The following is a 23115-nucleotide window of genomic DNA, read 5'->3' as shown; positions in this document are numbered from 1 at the left end:
TAGAGATGTTTAGACGAAGATGAATGTAGGGTGGCTAATTTCAGCTGTTTGTTATTCTTGATTACAGGCACCCACTGGTGCTAATTGGCTTCTTTCTTTCATTTTTTGCTACTAATACGAAGGCATTTTGCCCCTCAGGAAGCCAGAGGCACTCCAGGGACCATTGTTGTTCTATTCAATTTAAGTTTCCTCTCGAGCCTGCTAAAACATCCCGAGTTGTCCATGACTTAACCCCTTACTGGTGACTTCCTTATTGTCAGCATTTGCTGGATAACTTTTTGATACCAAGCACCTCCACATATGATGATTTTTATAATAAAAGTTACATTTACGTTTACATTTAATCATTTAGCAGACACTCTTATCCAAAGCAACTTGCAAATGAGAACAATAGATGCAGTCAGGTCAACAAGAGAACAACAACAGTATACAAGTGCCCTGACAAGTCTCAGTTTGTCTAGTACAGAACGCATAGCCAGGTTTTTTTTTTATTATTATTATTTTTTTATGAAAAGACAAGAAAATAACACTTATCACACATAATATTTAAATTATGTGTGTTTATGTTATGTGTGTGTGTATAAATATTATGTGTTAATATTTAAAAGACACGTTTACAATAGGGATGCGCCAAATAAAAAATTTTGGTCGATATGCATGATTGAATAAAGGCTGATACTAAAAGTCTCCTCTCCACAAATTCTACAAAAGAAACTAACATCAATTATTTTTAATTCTCCAAGTGAATTTATGCATCACAACATTATAATGTATAAAGTTTTGGCATGATTACAACACTTGTTATTAAATTTTAAGTGTTTTTAAATATTAACTTTAAGTGTGGTTAGATTATAGCAAAGTAATGTACTTGAAAAATAGTGGAACTGGGCATAAAAAAAATATTTTATAATTACTGGCAACAAATACAAACATATGTTTGAAGGAGGAAATGAGATATGAACACTTGCCAACAACCATATGGCTTTTATCTCATGCCGTTCAAAAATAAGGATATCAGTCAAATAAAATAGCTGTAATTAATCTCACAGTTTCAAGACAGTCTAGAAAACAAAAATGAATTTTATATATATATATATATATATATATATATATATATATATATATATATATATATATATATATATATATATATATATATATATATATATATATACACACACATTTGGTATGTGTCAAGATATTATTTAAATGTTTTATGCATTAACTTCAGTTTTTTGACAACCCTAAAAATTCCCCTCTAACACCCTCTTGCAGGTCGCTGGAGGACTCGGACCCTTGGCCTCGATAAATAGATGATGGGATTTTTAGTGATTCCATCCCGACCCCTCGATTCTACACAGTTCATATCAAAGCCATTTAGTCCTTCCTGATAGCATCTCTCGCTTGCTTACACAGCACATGACGATCTTGCTTGAATGAGCGGCAACACTTTGGGGACCTTTTGCACCTCCGTCCACAGCCCCTTCCACTCAGGGGGCCACCAGCAATTAATCAGGTGCATTGAGCACAGTAAAAATCAATGAGAAATAAGAAGAAGGTGAGGCATTTACGGGGCCACTCCTGCTTCGCAAAAGCTCATCATTTTTATTGACTCTGCTTTTAACTGCCTCGCGACTGTCTTGCAGAAACTGCATTTCTTTATTGGCTTTAAACTATCTATAAAAAGCAGTGGAGCCAAAGCAACTGCACATCTGCTGAATAAATCATGCATGCACACATCACACACACATATACAAAATTGGAAATGGACATAAGCGCCAAGAGCAAAAAGTAAACCAATTGTCTCAGAGAGTCTGAGGAACATGGTGCCTTAAGGTATGACAGACTGGTACTGTATCATTTATCTAAATCAGTTGTGGGATTAGGTAGAAATATGTTTGTGTCTTTTCAGTGAGCCAAGCTAGGAGATTTTGCATTATATGATGTTGAACATTCATCAAATTGTATCCATCAGGTAGAGATATACAGAAACAAATGCAATATCCTACAGTGCAATCGGTCAGAATCAATGTGCAATCAATCAGGGCATGGACAGCAATATATGTATATGAACAGTACTCTATATGCATACAGACCACTGACCTGGTGTCATTTAGTCCAACACTGTGAGTGAGTGATATCTCTGTTATCCAGAGATCAGCTATAAGAAGCCCCTGAGACAATGGGCAGCTCTGGTGTCCTCTGGGATTAGGTGTGAAGCTCACATAACCAACACAATGGCCTCTTATTGATCCCAGTGTTTGTCAGAAAGGTTTGTGACCCACCAAAGCATAATTTGCAGGGGTGATACAGGAAGTCTTGGACCAAAATGGCCATAGATACTATCGATGACCGGATCTTTTTATTACTTGGCGCTCCCTCGTTCTTTGTGGGAATTGATTGCATGGTTCATTAACCGAATGAGTGGTGCTTCAGGACGCTGAATAAGGCAGAAGCTTGAGTAATGTGCTCGTGAAATATGAGTGAAAATGCGTTTGAGGGTAAAGTTAAGTAGACATTAAATACACACTGGAACTGCAGTGGACCAATGATAATAGGAGGCTCCTGTCTGTTTGGATAGAGATATAAAAGGGAATCATGATGGAGAGGAATAAAGGTCTGAGATTGTGTTTGATTTACTCGACTTCAGGCCAATCTGTGCATGTGTCTGTCTGTGTTGGAACTGAATAGAGCGCAATACTTCATTATGACCATCCCATATCCCATACTACCTACTTTGTGAGAAAACATCATAAAGAGACTAATTAATGTCTTATTTATCATGAAAAGTGCCAAAAAGTATCAATAGGAGGTATGGTTATTATTAGCTTAACATATGAACAATTCAGTAGTCAATAGTAGGGCTTTACCATGATATAAAAATAAGATATGTGTGTGGTCATGGTGGCCAGTAATGGGGACATCACTGAGGGTCAACCTTGGTGCAATGTTTGTCCTTTTAAAGAAATGGCAAGGAAACAAACTGCTGAAAACATATCTTCTTTGGTGTGTGTATGTAAGGTTAAATGCCATCAAATCCTTACAATCAGACAACTAACAAAGCCACTCGCAGGTGTCTCGAAATAAATGGAAAAACACATCCAGCTGCTTGTGATTATACCAGACATTGTGTGATGTGTGCTGAAATATAATACACTCCTAAATATAATAGAGCGCAACCTCTTACCTATGTGGAAGTTATGCTTCTGGAAGTATTGTTTTCCGTTCCTTTTTCTCCATAGTGATCTAAAAGAGTGAGAACATTTCTGTGCCATGAACCAAACTGACCAGCAGTGAGATGAATCGCAACATAACAAACATTAAAATATTTTGTACGATTTTGTAATAGTTTTTGGTTCGTTTGCTCGCCAAGGCTACATTTATTTGAATATTTGACTAAAAAATAAACAGTAATATTGTGAAATATTATTGCATCTTAAAATATCCATTTTGTATTATATTTTAAACTGTGATTTATTCCTGCTGATTTGGTGCTCATGAGACATTTCTTATTATCCCCAATGTTCAAAACAGTTGGGCTGCTTAATATTTTGTGGAAATGGTGATAAGTTTTTCAGGGTTCTTTGATGACATTCAAAGCAACAGCATTTATTTGAAATAGAAATAATTGACTACATTTTAAATTAATTTACTGTCAATGTTGATCAATTTAAAAAAAAAATGTACTTTCTGTTGTACAATTAATTAAAAGTACCAGTTTCTGAAAAAAAAGATCTTACTGATTCCAAACTTTTGAACTGTAGTGTGTTTTTTAATACAATAAAATATAAAACTAAATATTAATATACAGAATTTGTGTTTAGTTATAGTTATTTTTAAGAATAAATAGCAAAGTACTATAGTTCTAATGTAGAAGATAAAATATGGCTATTATATATACACCATGGTGCTTTGGGATTATCATGAATAAAAGTCAACATTGCTTCCACAAGTAATAAAACATTGCTGAAACCAGTCCTTTTTGCACTAAAGTAAACTGTCCTGGAATAACAATAGGCCAATACATGGGCTTGACTCATTAATCAGAAAATATTTGAGAAATGTATTTTATTATTATTATTATTATTATTATTATTATTATTATTATTATTATTATTATTATATTTAATATACTGTATATATATGTGTGTGTGTGTGTGTGTGTGTGTGTATGTATATATATATATATATATATATATATATATATATATATATATATATATATATATATATATACACATACATACATACATACATACATACATACATTATGGCTTCAATAGAAGCTTATACTATCGATTCATGACCTCAGGGCTCAAGGTAGATTGGTCTTGTAAGGTTTATGGAGAATCATTAACAACCAATTTCTCTATTGAGAAAATTAATAGGATTTTTTTTTTCTTCCAGAACCCCGCATTGGCATTATAGCACAGCAACACAAACTCCCCCATTTCCAAAACACACATATTTATCCATACATAACCTCAATTACTGAGGTCAAAAGAGGAATGAAGCCAGGTCTTTGGCACACTGAAGTAGAACACAGGAACATTCAGGCATTTGATTAGGCATTAAGAGTGTGTGAGAGAGAGAGTGTGTGCGTAAAAGACAGGAAAGACGCTGAATGGCAGTCAGGGCAATTTAGCACTGACCTCTTTCCCACAAGGAGACCAAAGCCTAGCGCTAATGAGCTAGTCAAGACAAACGTATGTACATTCATACTGTCAAAGCGCATACAGGCAGGAAGTCACCCTCAGAATGAAGTTGAATCCTTGTCAAACCCGGGGTAGGAACCTTGTTGAGCCACATCTTTATTTAAAACACTTTGAATGACAAAAGAGAGCATTTAGTTCATCCAGGCACACAATGTATTAAAGACTGGATTACTTCAACTTCCTGCTTGCAAAAAAAAGACAAAAACACAGATTTTCTTTAAGAACTGCTTTGCTGAGATGCATTGTGTATTTCAAACAACACACTGAGGTACTACAATGTCTTGACATTTCATTTAATGGGCTCCTCTGTTCTCTATAGCTGGTCTGAGCTGACAATATTGGCAACACAGTGCCATCTATTGGTGAGAGGAAGCTGAAAGTTGGAAAGGGTTTTCTCTTATCTTCTCTAAATCATCGTGTTTATAGAGAACAAGTCTACAAGTTTAACGCTTAATGGGATAGTTCACACGAAAAAAGGAGAGTTTTTGTGAAAAAGAAGATATGCTGAAGAACAGTTAAACAATTTTTGTACAAATGCAACAACTACTCCACTTAACTTTCATTGTATGGACAAAAAACACTTAGAGACATTTTCAAAAGATCTTCTTTTGAATTCCACAGAATAATGAACGTCAATAAGTTTCAAACAACATGAGGGTACAATTTACAACTAAACTGTCAAAATTAGCTTTTTTATGGTGAACTATACATTTAAGATTACAATCGTCAGTTTACCAAGAAGAATGAAACATTCATTTAGACCAACAGCAGAGGAACCCAACAAGTGATCATGACATGAAGTAGCTTGGCTAAAGCTCCTCAATGGAAACAAGGTTGCTGGTTTGATTCCTACAAGAAGCAAGTAATTGCACTCTTTTACAAGCCTCTTAACATCATTTTACTCTGAGATTGTCTCTTAAGTGTACTGTAAGTTGCTTTGCATAAAACAGTCTGAAAAGTGACTATTTAAGAGGGAAGCTCACATGCATGACAATAGCACACAGTTTAAATCTGACTGCTTAGTAGAGAGACCACTGTATCCTTTAGCTTTGCTTTTGAAGATATATCATTTTGGGAGGTCACTGAAAATCGATGTTGACTGCACAGTGTAATCATCGCCGCGAATGCCATTAGCATATCTTAGCATGGATTGAGCTGTCTGGCTGGCGGGCAGAGGGGGGAGGAGTGATTAGGGATTGATTGTTCTGGCTGGAGAGGCTCCGAGATCGGAGGATGGTATGGGAGAATGTTAATGAAGGCTAAGTTGGAGCCCACAGCCCCCCGCTTCTTTAATTACCTGAGCATATCTACATGTCCAGGGGGCCCAGGCATGCTCACGGTGTGTCCGATAAACATGAGCGAGTGTGTGCGTTTGACTCGGGGTCTGATTAGAGGGTTAAGACGCCTACTTTCTAGATGCTCTCCCCTCTTACACTTCCTCGATGGTGAGTGCCTATAAACTCCCTTTCTTTAATGACTAGTTGGTCTGCAGAGTTTGGATAGTCTCGACCAATGTGCCTCTGGCTGCATTAAATACTGGGCAAACTGGAGTTGTTTATGTCCCTCCCATTATTCATGAAATCTGCTATACAAACAGACAGTGTCTCCATCTGCTATGGACCACCAGCACTTCCCCATGATGCTTCAGTTTGGAATTGGCGTAGGTAGGTGCCACAGACATTTATTAATATTCATTGGATCTCATCTGCCTGTTAAAATCTCTGACGCAGAGTTAGAAAACTAATCAAATAATGTGCTCTCAGTGTTTAGACATCCATGGAAGTGGAAGTTAAAAAAAAGTGAAAGGGACAGTGAAGTGATGCTCATTTTTCTGTCCTACCTGTTAATTTATAAAAAAAAAAAAATATTAGTATAATGACTTGAAAACATATCTTCTATGATGGGCATGTTATTCATTTTTTTAATAAAATGTTTAAAAAGTAAAAAATGTCAGGGTAATACATGTCATATCATAATGTAGAAAAAAAAGCCTCATTAACAAAAAAGAAAACCTTAAGTTTATCTTATGTTATCTTATAATTTCTTGGAAAAACATAGACAAAAGTAAAACAGGAAAAATCATAAAGAGCACTATTGAAGACCCTTGTGTGTGTGTCTAGAGCAATAAAAAAAAAATAATAATAATAATTTTACCTTTTTATGACAAGGCAAGGTTCATTGAATGTTGCCACGTGGTAGGGCAATTTCCCACAAACTTATCATTGATTAAATATATTTGTAGAAATAAATACATAAATTATTTATCATATTCATCATATTTAAAAAGTATATTATAAAAATAGTCATTGAGATGTGTATACTCAAATGTATTCAAAGTGCAAAAAAATTATAATATTTTTATTGATCATTGCACCCCATGACATTTTTACATTCAATACATTTTAAATAAAAAAAAATAAAATAAAAAAAATGAAACCAGCATAAATACAAATGTTACAATTCTAGGAACATGGCGCAGCTATATTACAAATGTATTAATTTGATCATAGACATTCTTATGCCAATAACCCAGGTATTGTGATAAATGCAGTTGAAACACTCCTAACAACATGATGTCTTTGGAGATGCATTGTGAGAACAGACTAGACAACCTTCTTAAGGACATGCTTTAATTGTTGTCTTCTGCCTTATGCATGCATGCTCTTGGTAGCTGCATTTTTATTTAGTTCATATAATGTGTAAATGGCATTTGTCACATTTGATTAGCTCTAGCCATTTGCTTGCAGGTGCTGTGTCCATCATTGTACACACCTCCACACAAAGCATGAAATCCAACAGACATCCCCAAAGAAAACAAGCTACTGATAATGCTAATATCCTCTTACAAGCACAGCTGGACATTTGGATTTGGCCTGGTTTACTAAGAGTTCACCCAGCCAAGCTATCAAAGCAAGGACAGCCAGCATACCACCACCAATGAAGGGCAGCCTGCTCATAATTAAAGAAGGTCCCAGCAGACATTCCCAAGCCAAACTTACTCCCCCTTTGAACACTGAGACATCAGCCATTCAGAGACCGGTGCCTCCTGTTGTCTGGGAGGCATTGGATGGTGGCAGATGCAATGGTTAACTGTAATTAGCGAGCTCCATGTCCTTGAGATGTGGATGTTTCTTTCCAATAGTCCCCAACAAATCACATGCACTGTACAACTCATAAACGCCGGCCAAAAATCTTGCACCATCTTGCATGGTTTCCAGTTGCCTGGTATGCTTCTTTTCCCCATCCTCCAGGCTATGACAGAATTACTTAAACCAATCTGTCCAATTTCTCTCTCCTGTTTCTCAAAATAGCATTTCGCACCATTCCAGATGGATCGGTATCTTTGAAAGAGGTGATGATATAGAAAATATGAAATTGGAAAAGAATCTGTTTTCTGAACATTCACACACTGAGGTTTTCCACTAGGATACAATTTCTCTGCCAAGGCCTGCAATGCTGCTGTGATAGAGGCAATATTGCTGTCTGTGTGTTGATCTCCTACTCCCTGCTGTATAAGACTCTAGGATAATCAGGATGTACCTAGTTTGGTGGCACATAGGTTGTACTTATGGTGGTGTGAACATACTGGTTTCAACTCAAAAGTATAATGTGAAAAGAGACAAGCAAGGGGAGAAAGGTGAAATCAAAATCGGTTCAGAACAGCAAGATTGTTCACCATTCAGAAATTAATTGAGAATGCCTGGTACATTTTAACTCACTTCCTGAATTTGAATTTTCAAGTCAGATGTAGAATTAAAATTAATTGAAATTCAAAGAAATTCTACAGAGAGCTCAACACAATGAAAGAAAAACAAAAAATAGAAAAAAACACCAAACATTGAGAAAACATCTCTTTGAAAACAAATGCGCTGCGAATACTAACAACACATCCAAATATAGAAATGAGCTGCAAATATGCACAATGCGACCAAATAAAGAAACATTCTGCAAATAAAAAAGTGCAATGCAAAAACTCGCAACACAACCAAATAAAGAAACATTCTGCAAATAGAAAAAATGCAATGCAAAAACTCGCAACACAACCAAATAAAGAAACATGCTGCAAATTTGCACAACACAACCAAATACCAGGAGCAGACCCATTAGGCAAAGGTAGTCAACTGCTTTTGGCCCCCTAAAGCCAGGGGGCCCCCTAAAATGCTTTTCATAGAGGAGTTGCACGTTAAGTCTTGACAAATGAATGGTTGCTATTTACGGTGTTTATTACCATGACAAGCGTCCGAGTCCTTGGCGCCTGCAGGTGTATGGCTGTACACACTGTGATTATAATGAGCACTCAGACTGAACTCCGATTTACCCTGCAAACATTTCAGCTGTTATTATAGGCCTGTGTGTGTCCCATATTTCTGTCGACTGAATCATGCATGCCATTTATTATTAGGGTGGCCCTAATATATGCGCCGTTCATATGGGACACGTCCCGGACAGGATTTTGGCGAAAACATTCAAAGAAGTTTGACCAATAACATGCAGGTATTTTTCATAACAAAAAAAGACACCAAAGTAAGTTTGTGAGAGCGAATCGAAAGCATTAGGAGCTGTCTGCTCAGCTCTCTATAGCTCATGAATGTCACAAAACATGGATATTTTAGGTAATATTAAAATCCTGGCCGGGACGTGTCCCATATGAACGGTGCATGTGGCCACCCTATTTTTTATGAATTTATCAGTCTTTTGCATACCAGGGTCCTCTATCATCCTTCACTGTCGTAACTCCTCTTTTTATCCTACCGGAGCTCCTCCGTCGGGCTCAAGACTGGTGAGAGGTGCAGGTGTCACTCATTTCCAATTAATCCACCTCCCCCGACCCGTTTCCACGGCTCTCGGCCTCGCCCCACTCGTCAAACATTTAAACTAACATTTTGATATGCTTGAACTGTTTTATATCTATAGATTTTATTTTAGGCAAGTCATGATGATTTGAGAAGGCTAGATTGATCCAACATATAGACTATGATCAATTCAGCTGGCTGTTTAAAAAAAAAAAAAAAACTCAAAGCTCCAAACATTTTTCTAAATGTATTTGCCATTTGCCATTTAACATGTACATGAAAAATGTAGAAACATTGGACACAACTATGGTGCACCATTGTGCAGCAGCAAGCATCAAAACAAAAAAAGGAACCTCAAGGTTGATCTAAAAAAAGTGTGAAAATCTATAGGGCCCCATTCCTATATTTTGCCTGGGGTCCCCAGTTCACTAAATCCACCCCTGCCAAATACAGAAAAACTCTGTAAATACGCACAGACCACAACAGAATGTTTAATGGTACCGCAAAAAGACGTTTATTAATATCTGCTCTACAAAATAGGATTTTTTTTATATAATACAATACAATAAAATATAATATAATATAATATAATATAATATAATATAATATAATATAATATAATATAATATAATATAATATAATATAATATAATATAATGCAATACAATACAATACAATACAATATAATTTTTCTTACCATTACTACATGTATTAAAAGTTCATTTTGGACCATGAATACATGCCATTGGCATGTAGTCCATCAGTGACATAACATTTCTGAGAAGAACAACTGATCAGGTTCTTGACTGAAATCCAACTTCATGAGATTTGTCTCTTCATGAAGATACAGCTCTGACATCTGAACTACAGTAAACTTTTTAACTAGCCTGTGCCTATTTATCCAATAAATAGATGAGGCTGTGGACAGTAATAAAGAGATGGGGCTGCTAAAGCATTGGTTAAATGCGTGTTTCTCCTCGTCAGATCATCCAGTGCATAACTCAAAGTGATGACCAAAACCAGCTCCAGAAATCAAAGTCTTCATTCAGCTTTCCAATCCTCTGATTGAAACTGTTTGAGTGGCTCGGAGAGACTTCAAAGTGGAAGAAAAAGGGAGGGTTTTTTTAATTTCAGATAAGGTCCCCTGAGCTGAATGTGAACTGCTGGAAGTCTAAAAGTTTACGTCCTAATCGACGTGACCAGATGAATTGTGGAGTGAAGAACTCATCTCCAGAGCCCTCATCTCCTGGTCTCTTTTTTGCTCTATAATCTGTATAATCGAAACAGGACTGAGTGCCTTCAGCAGAAAGAGAAGAAGAAAAACACAGCTACTCTCACTGAAACGCAGGCTGCTGAGAGACTTAAGCATTCTTATGTGAGGAAATACACATTTGTGTTGTTGAGCTGGAGTCGCATCAGGTTCATTGGTTTATTGTAATGCTGCTATATTGTTGAGCCTGGATAAATATCTTCTAAAGCAACCAGTATTTTCAGATTTACTTGGTTACCTTGATAAGTTTTACAGCTGACCTGAATGTTTCAACAAAACATGATTCTTACATGATTTATTCATCATGATAATCTTCATAAATGAACACAACTTCTGTGAATTCTGAAGCCTAAATACAATTGCCAGAAGTGATGTACTGGACCACGATTGCATGACATCAACTCTTTTAGTCTATATTTAAAAACATTTTCCCTGAAAGTCTGAGTTTGAATAGTTTGCAAGAGTGTGATTATGAACACAGTAAGACTCTGAAAATGAAATAGTGAACTAGCTTGATGTTGTTTAATGCCACAGGCATCTTCTGCAGTCCAATTTAAGCACTTGTTAGCAACCACATTTTTTCAAGACAAGCAAAAGCCTTAAATTATGGACACAGTTCAAGGCAAGGCAAGTTTATTTATATAGCACATTTCATACACAATGGTAATTCAAAGTGCTTTACATCAAAGAAAGTAAAATAATCATGAAAAATAAGAAAAAAAAAATAAAACAAGCAATTTTAAAACTTTTAAAATGATTAAAATGTTTACTTAAAATCAATTTAAAAACAGTTAGAAATTGATTTTATATAAAATAAAACTGAAGATATAGTGCAATCAGTTCGGACATAGCACAAGTGCTCATTCAATAAATGCACAACTAAACAGATGGGTTTTAAGTCTAGATTTAAATGTGACTAGTGTTTTAGCACATCTGATCTCTTCTGGAAGCTGATTCCAACTGCGGGCAGCATAGTAACTAAAGGCGGACTCCCCTTGTTTTGTGTGAACCTTTGGTATTTCTAACTGACTCGATCCTAGTGATCTGAGTGCTCTGTTAGGTTTATATTCAGTGAGCATATCTGAAATATATTTTCGGTCCTAGGTCATGCAGTGACTTATATACGAGTAAAATTATTTTAAAATCAATCCTAAATGTAACGAAGCCAGTGTAAGGACCTGAGGACTGGTGTGATATGCTCAGATTTTCTGGTTCTAGTCAGAATCCTGGCAGTGTTCTGGATGAGCTGCAGCTGTCTAATGGTGTTTTTGGGAAGGCCAGTGAGGAGCCCATTACAATAGTCCTGCTGGTGATAAAGGCATGTACTAGTTTCTCCAAGTCTTGGCTGGAAACAAAACATCTAATTCTTGCAATGTTTTTTAAATGATAGTATGCTGATTTAGTTACTGCTTTGACATGACTACTGAAACTCAGGTCTGTGTCCAGAATCACACCAAGATTCCTGACTTGTTTTTTAGTTGTATGACCCCTAGAGTCAAGGTATGCATTCACCTTGAGAACTTCATCTTTGTTTCCAAATGCAATGAATTCAGTTTTTTCCTTGTTTAACTGAAGAAAGTTCTGGCACATCCAACTATTAATTTCATCAATGCATTTGCAGAGGGAGTCAATGGGGATGTAGTCATTTGGAGATAAGGCTAGGTAAATCTGGGTATCATCAGCATAGCTGTGATAGGCAATTTGGTTCTTTCTCATTATTTGACTCAGTGGAAGCATATACAGGCTAAACAAGAGCGGTGCAAGAATTGAGCCTTGTGGGACTCCGCATGTCATGGACGTCCACTTAGACTTATGCTCTCCGATACACACATAATAGCCTCTCCCTTCTAAGTATGACCTGAACCATTTGAATACCATCCCAGAAAGCCCGACCCAGTTTTCCAGTCTCTCTAGTAGTATGTTATGATCGACAGTGTCAAACGCAGCACTGAGATCTAGCAATACCAGCACCGATATTTTGCCAGAGTTGCAATTTAAGCGAATATCATTTATTATCTTAATGAGTGCTGTCTCTGTGCTGTGATGCGGTCGAAAACCAGATTGAAAATTGTCCAGGTATCCATTTGAGTTTAAGTATTTGTTCATCTGATTAAAAACTACCTTTTCTATAATTTTGTCTATAAAAGGAAGATTAGATATTGGTCTGAAATTGCTAAAAATTGTGTTATCAAGATTGCTCTTTTTCAGGAGGGGCTTAACAACTGCAGATTTTAGGGAGTTTGGAATGTCCCAGAAAGAAGTAAGGCGTTCACCACTTCTAAAAGATCTGCTTCTAAGCAGTTAAGCACACTTTTGAAAAAAGATGTGGGAAGTGTGTCAAGACAGCAGGTTGATGATTTTAGGTGCTGCACTATGTCTTCCAGAATTTTGCTATCAATTGTTTCAAAAATAGACATAGTATCTTTTTGATATTGTGGCCGAATCTGTCTGACCTCTGCATTACTTGAGGATGTGCTAATCGCCTTCCTGATATTGATGATCTTCTCGGAAAAGAAGGAAGCAAACTCATTGCATTTGCTGTCTGATAGCATTTCACTGGGAATCTGACTTGGGGGGTTTGTCGGTCTCTCAACAGTGACAAAAAGAGTACGAGTGTTATTTAAGTTACTGTTTATAAGGTTTGAGAAGAAATTCTGTCTATCTGTGGCTAGTTTAACATTATAAGCATGAAGGCTGTCTTCATAGATGCTATAGTGAATTTCAAGTTTTGTCTTCCGCCACATCCTCTCTGCTTTTCTGCATTGTCTTTTAATAGTCTGAACTGCTGTTGATCTTCTCCAAACTGATTTCTGTCTGTTTGTTTTCTTACTGACTATTATTGGAGCAATATCATCAATAACATTCTTAACTTTTGAGTTGAAGGAATCAAGGAGAATATCAACAAAGTCTGCAGAAATGCTTGGTGTTAAAGATATAGCCTCCGTAAATAGTACACGTGTGTTCTCGTTTTTGCATCTCCTTCTGACAGAGACAGATCTAGATTCAGTGGTAGCAGAGATCAGTATATCAAAGAAAATACAGAAGTGATCAGATAGTGCTACATCCTTAATAACAATGGATGAAATGTTTAGACCCCTACTAATGATTAAGTCTAGAGTGCGTCCACCTTTGTGTGTGGGTCCATGCACATGCTGTTTTCCAGAAAGTCATCCCTGGGTGCTAAATCTTGTAGCTGTTTTGATACATCACAGTCAGTCTGTGAGGGGCTCTGTGGGCAGGGCTCAGCAGGGATAGTGTCTATCAGCAGTGATTGTTTTGGCAGCATGGTGTTATCAGTTCACTGCCCAAGTATAAATTGGTACTGGTGTATACTGTAAAAAGTGGTAACAAATGTTAACAAGCTATTTTTACCTGATTTAAATAATATTCAATCAGCAATGCTCTACCACTTGAGCTACAGGAACATATATATATATACTTCATATAGATGGTACTTCTTTTAGGTTACCAATTCTTTCAGTGTATATCAGTTAAAACATGACTGAAATACAGTCATGATTTACTTCCATTACCCTGATTTAATTCTGTATGTAAAATACTTGTACTGGCGTTCTGGCAGTCTGTTTGCATTTTGATGTCAAAAGCAACCTGACAGTTTCATAAAATGTCATGGAAACACAATTTCAAATCCCCTGCATTGTCAGGTTGTTATAATAAGCTCATTTTTATTGTTTATTTTCAGACTGCGCCGTGACACAACACCAACCATAGGGATGAAAATTTGGAGGGGTCTCCTTACAATAACAGCAGCTCAGTGTGAGAGTGTAGTGAGCAGATCAGATAAGGGGTTTTCTTTGCAGAATAGAACTAATCCTCCTCCCTTGAGGCATTGACCAAAAGTAAAACAAAGAAATTACTCTGAGCTGATTCAGCCTGCTGCAGTGCTGGGAGTAAAACAAAACAACTCAAATATTAAACAATTATACTGCAAAACAAACTATTAACTAACATAGAGGACAATAGAAACCATTTGAGTAGGCATAGACCTGACGATTTGAATTAGAGAGGGTTAAAGACTCTTTAACAACATCTCTGTATTTACCATTTTCCCTCTCTTAGCAGTGCTTATCTTAAACAATAAAGCACTGCAAACCAGCGTATGCCTATTTCTTGTCTTCATTAATGAACTGAAGACATTGTGTCCTTGCCTGCCTGAAAATCTCAGACATCATTCATTGAAAAGATAACAAACAACTAAAAAAATCTGTTTACAAAATGACAAAAATGCTCAAGATTTTAAAAATTAGTGTGTCCACACAAATGTTTGAGCTGAATGGATTCTGAATGCAACTTAGTATTTGAAAATTATGTAGGTTTTTTTCTGAAATGCAGTGCACAAATCACCTACTTGTTCATCAGTCCAATGATTGTGCTCTAAGCTTAAAAATCATGTTCTACAGTTTAACTAAAATGAAAAAAATATATATCTAAAAATGTATATGAAAATGCATAGTTATCACTGGCTGTCAAGATCAGATCGAATTTTGGTGGATTATCAAAGTCATATAAATATAAATATACTGGGAGTTAATCTTATTTAGCCTTTTCAAAAATTTGTGAAGTAAAAGCATAGATCTTATGCTATTCTGCCCTCAAAGCACTTGTTTTCTGCTCTATTTCCATTGCTGAAGGCCTCTGAGTTTGTTTTTGCAGTAGCAAAGTGTGGTAAAGCAGGCCCACAGCAATCATAGTCCAGCGGTCTGTGGCCCTTTCCATGGAGTAAATTCATGCCTCATCTTTCAAAGCGGTTGTTCACACTTCAGAGGAGTTAGACAAGCTGCTGGAGGCTCTGGGATACCGCAGAATCCACAAGCATGAAAATAAGAGTACATGCAGACAAGCTGAATGGTTATGAACAGAAGGGCAGTGGTATGAGGGGAAAAAATCTTTTCGAGCTGATCCGGTCTTTGTTTATTTCACGCGTGGCGGTGCTCATCATGACCTCTCAGCAATCTAGACGATCTTGGTGGAGAATCTGTTATGTTCTCACAGTGTAGCCAGAATGCATTTACATATATTTGCCTGTTTGCTCTCAGGATTGTTTAAATTCACTGAATGCTATGTCAGTGTTTTATGCCATTTAGTACATGAGTGTTAGCTTTGAGGTCATTTATATGCCAGTGTACTCCTAACAATGACTATTTATTTTTAAGCATCTACTGTATACACAAATGAACAGTCTCTCTTATCCAGTAAACAAAGACGTAAATATTGATGACTCATCATGCACTACATGCAATTAAATGCTTTCAACAATGACAATGACCCTCACTATGAAGCCAGCTCCAACTGATTAGCAAGTAGAAAATCATAGCTCACGATTATCAAAGTATGTCAAGTCTTTCTTTCTTTCTTTCGTTCTTTCTTTCTTTCTTTCTTTCTTTCTTTCTTTCTTTCTTTCTTTCTTTCTTTCTTTCTTTCTTTCTTTCTTTCTTTCTTTCTTTAATTATCTGTATAGCTTGTGTGGTGCTCCACATAAAAATTAAAGCCTTATAGATATTTTTAAAAAGCCCCTTTGATATGTTCCATCATATTGTCCTGTTTCCCCTAGTGATTTTTATGTGGTTGTTGAGCACACAAATGCATAAATGCTAAAAAGTTAAGATAGCTATTGCATTTTAAGCACTAACATTATTGGGTGGAACAATTAATAATAATAATCAGACACTAAAAAACATTTTTTTTTTTTGTACATCTAGCATAGAGGTCTTGTTAGTCAACTGTTATAAATAATAATAATGACATAATGGGTGGTAAATAACAATTAATGTAATATTGAATTAATATAATATAAATATAATATTAATATAAAAATCATAAAACATCAAAACTTCCTTTACATTTAAAAACAACATGAATCCAATACCCAATAGTTTGTTGAATCTTTTTCAGGTTCAGGTCAGGTCAGTGTTATTTTCATGACATTGAGTTACAGTTTAAGTAATTTATGAATCAATAATGTGTGAATTAATAATATTTTGTCACTTTTATAAATCTCTTTATAGTTCTAGTTTTAGTTAACTGTACTAACCCTCAGATATGAGATTCCTACCCAGTTAAACTACTGCATCTTTTTTTGTCACTTATAACTGCTGTGATGGCTTTGATCTGGACTAGTTCTGTATTTTCTGCATTTATCATTGTCAGTTGAGACAGTGCATATTTGGCTTGGCCAGTCAGCTGTGAATATCTTGTGTCTTTCCTCAAAAGCTGAAAGTGGCTCTGAGAACAAGGAGGCTTCTGTGATTGATGACTACACTCACCTCAAGTCTAAATTAAAAACTAAAATGATTAGTCCTTAAAAGAGATTAGAATGAAAGACGAAGCTCCCAACCACCACCAGTGTGATCTGGGACGCAGTAACACTGACAGACAGCATGGGTCTTTTATTGAGATACTCCCTACTGGTAAATATTCATATTTATTTGCATTTATTCTCATGGCTTCTTACCAAACTGAAGCTGATGACATTTCCGTGGCAGGTAGATCAGGATGAAAACAGAAACAAAGTGCCAATAAAAACATTTACAGGAGGGTTGAGCAAATGCTTATGCTGGATGTGCTAGTGTTTTCAAATGTTGTCAAAGCTGACAAATGTCATATTTACCAGATATACAGATTTAAAATTTACAGTCTTCTGCCTCTGGGAAAACAGCGCAAAAACACTGATGACACATCTTGCACTCATATGCATATGCAGTACAAAGGAAACACATCAATACATGAAGAAAAACTGCATGATCTCATTGGGCTTTCCGCCACATTCCACGTCATTTTAATTTTAGTTGGAAGCAACAGTTCTAAGCTTTTTTTACTTCACAAGACATTAAAGGGGGGGTGAAATGCTCGTTTTCACTCAATATCCTGTTAATCTTGAGTACCTATAGAGTAGTACTGCATCCTTCATAACTCCAAAAAGTCTTTAGTTTTATTATATTCATAAGAGAAAGATAGTCTGTACCGATTTTTCCCAGAAAAACACGACCGGCTGGATCCAACTCTTTAACAGTGTAAAAAACTCAGTATGCATGAAATAGCATTTCACCCCCCCCCCCCCCCCCCCCTTTAATAGATGGACTGGAGTCGTGTTGATTACTTGGGGATTATGATGATGTTTTATCAGCTTTTTAAACTCTCATTCTGATGGCACCGATTCACTGCAGAGGATCCATTGGTGAGCATGTGATGCAATGCAACATTTCTCCAAATAGGTCCAAATAAAGAAATAAACTCTAATCTACATGCAGCACTTTATTTATTTATTTTTATTTTTTAGTTGAAGTATTTCTTTAAAGGGGGGTACAATGGTATTTCGTTTATTCAGAGTTGTTCACAGTGTTAAAGAGATGGATTCTCATGCTAAACATGGCCAAAGTTTTAAAAAATAATGTAGAAGAATGCCAAAAATCTTACTTCCGTTGTCGGCTGTTTTTTTATTTTTTTTTTATTTTTATTTTTTCTTCCGGTGTCGGCTGTTTTTTTTTTTTCAATCGTGTATCTAATGACGTAGACTAGAACGGAAGTCCTTACATGAGCATTTCTGTCGGAAAAGCGCGCCCGCGCACACGTTGGACAGGGGAGAGCGAGACCACGCACATCAACGCGCTTCAAAATCGTCGGCAGCGCTGCGTAGGATTTGTTCGAGAATGCCTCCAAATAAGTGCGTTTTTGGATGTGAGGGAAAGTTTACTGTGTACAGCTCCCCAAAGAACCCAGCGTTACATGAACAGTGGATGCAGTTTTTAGTTTTTTTCTGGGAAGCAATGGAGTGTATCAAGTGCATTTGTGTGTTCTGGTCACGAAAGTTTTATAAACAAGGCCCAAGTCGACGCTGTATTTGCACATCGTTTGCTATTAAACATGGAGCTGACCCTGTGACAAAAGACCCCATTCATGTAAGTACAATTGCATCAGATTTCTGTATTTTTTTTTTTTTTTTATCAACACATAAGTGAATATATGTTAATGGAAACAACACGAAACATCAGTATTATAGCTCCGCTCACTGCACGCCTCCAGGAGCTCTGCTTTTTCCGGAAAGATTCGGAAAGCTGTATTTTTCTTTTAAAATATTATGAAACTAGAGACTTTTTGGATATATTAAGGATACAGTACTACTCTATAGGTACTCAAGATTAACATGAGATTAGGTGAAACTGTGTATGTCATGTACCCTTTAACTATATACAGAGAGACTCTTTGGAATACCTCTCGACCAATCAAATTTAATAACCAAAACTAAATGTTGTAAAGGTAAGACAAATAAAACTTTATTATTATCATTATTACAGTGAATTTAAACAGTATATGTAAAAACTCTTCTTCAACCTGTTGTTCATCAGGTGTGCTCTCTCTCTCTCTCTCTCTCTCTCTCTCTCTCTCTCTCTCTCTCTCTCTCTCTGTCACTATTACTTTTGGTGTCTCTCTCACACACACACACACATACACATGCATTTCTCTTGATTCATGTCAGCCCCCAACTATTATTCACATCTGATACTACAAATAAGAGCATTTTGACATCCCTGCAGTCTCTCCAATGCCTTCACTCCCCTACAGTGTCATTCCCATTCCTCTCTCCCCCTCTTTTAAACTCCTTGCCATTTTTCTTCATTTGGTCTCAGGCTCTTTACACTGCTGTCAGTTCAGTCGTGATGTCTAAGGTGTCATTTTGCAAATAAATGTGGACATTCCTTCAAGCTTTAAAGTTACTCCTAATGGGTTGAAAAAAAGAAAAGAAAACAAATCATACTGTCAGCACAAGTAATTTTAAAAGGCCAGTTTCGGCTGTGAAATATAATGGTGCGAGATTGCATCTTAAATCTTTGCTCACATGGGTATTATTTTTCAAAACCTTACAATCATAACATTACTTTTCCCTAATTGCCTATCAAATGAGCATGGCATAGCAGTGCCCCTGAGGTCCCTACAGAGACCGCTTTGATTTGATTTCAAGGAGATTTGTTGGCTGGATTCAGTGGGTTACTGAAAGAGGATTAAAGAGGTTATTTTAGGATTAAAACAGGCTTGTCATTTAATTTGCTTTCTCTGAGGCAAATGAGATCAAGCAACGTTGCCCAGGAAGGTCTAACTCTTTTACATATTAAGTGCGCATTTTGTCTATTTACATGGATGAGTGGCACAAGGCAGCACTTATCCCAGTGTAAGATTTGGCATTCAACCCAGAAGATCTCAAAGGTGCAAACAAGCTTGTAAAAGTCATGAACGTGAAATTAAATTTGGCCTGTGTACTTAATACTACCGAAGTCAGGTTATTTTCATTTAAATATTTTAAAATAAATTGTTTACCATAATATAAATCAGTATTAGTGAGAGAAAAATTAGTGAGAGGAACAGAGATCAAATATAAACAGCCAATTTATATATTTTTTTTTGCCTTGTTTTATTTTATTTTTAATTTTCCCTAAATAAACGTAAAAAATATATAATGTGATCTGTAGAACCTATCAAACAAATATTGTAGTTTGACCTGTGGTTTTTATTATTTTATTTTATTTTTTTATGTATAGCTTTATTTTAACAGTTTGAGTATATTAAAAATAACAAAAAAGTTTCAAAAATAATTACAAAACATAAACTACCTGAAACTATGTTTCTGTAACATTTTTTTATTATTATTATTATGCATGTGTTTTTCATAAGTTTTAGAATAATATAATAATAATAATGACATAATGGGTGGTAAATAACAATTAATGTAATATTGAATTAATATAATATAAATATAATATTAATATAAAAATCATAAAACATCAAAACTTCCTTTACATTTAAAAACAACATGAATCCAATACCCAATAGTTTGTTGAATCTTTTTCAGGTTCAGGTCAGGTCAGTGTTATTTTCATGACATTGAGTTACAGTTTAAGTAATTTATGAATCAATAATGTGTGAATTAATAATATTTTGTCACTTTTATAAATCTCTTTATAGTTCTAGTTTTAGTTAACTGTACTAACCCTCAGATATGAGATTCCTACCCAGTTAAACTACTGCATCTTTTTTTGTCACTTATAACTGCTGTGATGGCTTTGATCTGGACTAGTTCTGTATTTTCTGCATTTATCATTGTCAGTTGAGACAGTGCATATTTGGCTTGGCCAGTCAGCTGTGAATATCTTGTGTCTTTCCTCAAAAGCTGAAAGTGGCTCTGAGAACAAGGAGGCTTCTGTGATTGATGACTACACTCACCTCAAGTCTAAATTAAAAACTAAAATGATTAGTCCTTAAAAGAGATTAGAATGAAAGACGAAGCTCCCAACCACCACCAGTGTGATCTGGGACGCAGTAACACTGACAGACAGCATGGGTCTTTTATTGAGATACTCCCTACTGGTAAATATTCATATTTATTTGCATTTATTCTCATGGCTTCTTACCAAACTGAAGCTGATGACATTTCCGTGGCAGGTAGATCAGGATGAAAACAGAAACAAAGTGCCAATAAAAACATTTACAGGAGGGTTGAGCAAATGCTTATTATATGGAAGCAAATGATGAACAATATATCTCCACAGAGAACAGCATCTGTAAGAGAAAACATTCTGCTGTTACTCTTGTGAATCTATCAAACAGCTAGTTCAGACAGACCTTCTTTTCCTATCCAGCAGCTCAAAGCATTGAAAGTCCCGATAGTCCACATGACAAAAACTCAAAATCCCAAAGTTTTATCCTGTCAGCATGTCTGGAGCAACAGAGACTTGCACAGCATTTGTGCCTCCTATCTGTCATATAGCACAATAAAAATATCTTTTTCCCCATGATAAACAATGACGGATATGTTTCTTTTTAATTGTTTAGGACCACAGAAATGTATTTTTTTGATGACTTGTCAGTCCCAACAAGATTGTCTGCTTTTACATCAACACTTGGATTTCCTAAATAGTTTGGACACCTCAACAATGTCAGTTTCTCTGAAAAAAACCAAAACACACACGCAAAAAAAATGGTTAAACCTTGAACCAACTGTCTATAGATACAAGTACATAAATCTGCAACATTTTAAGATGATTGAATAAGAAACTCTTTAATTATAACAATTTTGGCAAATAAGTGAGGAAAGTGATACAGTAGGTAGGACTGGGCGATAAACAATATCATACCAAGATTTTGATCAAATTTAAGTCAATAGCAACGATAGGATCTGAACAATTTTTAACTCAATTTACTCAATGGATTAATCTAACAACCTATCAAATAAATGTGACAACTGTTATGTTCTTCTGAGTCTATCTGTGTGAATGAGTGGTTTAGTTTGTCTACTACACAAACTCATTCTCACAGTCTTTTCAGTGTCTGCCGTCTCAATATGAGGACATAAAAGTTTGGTTTAAGTTGAAGAAATTAAGAAATATTTGACTATTTTATAATAAAATGTTTGTTGGGGGATGATTTCATGGGGACCTAAATTAAAATGGAGCTTACTCTGTGGAGTTCAATTGTTGAAAAACAAGTTATTTAAATTTCATTTAAATTAATTCACAAGGTCTAAACCGTGAAAAGCATTTCCTTCACCAAATGAATATTATAATACTGTATGGCATGGGGGAAAATATTGTAATAAAATTGTTGGCTATATCACCTAGCCTTAGTGGGTTTTGGAAATAAAAATAGAAAGGTCTTTTTACCATGTTGAAATATGCCATATTTATTTGTCTCTGCTCCCATTACCGTACATTTGTGACCCTACATGACCTCCTTAGTAAGTGGCCCGGCTGTTGATTAATTTTACAGTAATGCTAGGTAATATTTCTTTGAGTTTAAATAATAGGAGATTAAATAATTGCCAGATGAATCAGAGGTCTTTTAAAGATACTTGACCCTCTATTTACAACCATTCAACTCCGCCCATGAGCACTGATTGCACTTGTTAAGTGCACTCCTTTCCTTATTAATAAGCAGATCGGCATGGCCTCAAATGACGATCCAAGAGAACGGCCAAGGCCTGAGACACAAACAGCTTCCTTCCCTTTCCAGAGTGCCATAGAAACAGAGCAAATCTATCATTACTGTGACATCACCACATCCTGCCTGCATTCAAAGTGATGATGGCCTTCATGGAGAGCTCAGATGGAAGTTTTATTCAAATGATCTGCCATGCACAGAGGGGAATCAGCCATGAGGAAAAATTTTAGATAGTTGAAATGTGGACCTTTGTGAAAGTTGATTAAATGAAGCTTCTCTTTATAAATGAGTATAAAGGCACACTCTCGCACTTTACACCCGTGTATATCTACAGACAGTGGGGTCTAAAAGTCTGAGACCACATGAAAAGATCTGTGATTAAAACACTAATT

The sequence above is a fragment of the Carassius auratus genome, chromosome 41 (assembly GCF_003368295.1).
Source record: "Carassius auratus strain Wakin chromosome 41, ASM336829v1, whole genome shotgun sequence".
NCBI lineage: Eukaryota > Metazoa > Chordata > Actinopteri > Cypriniformes > Cyprinidae > Carassius > Carassius auratus.
Note: the sequence above shows the minus strand (reverse complement) of the source record.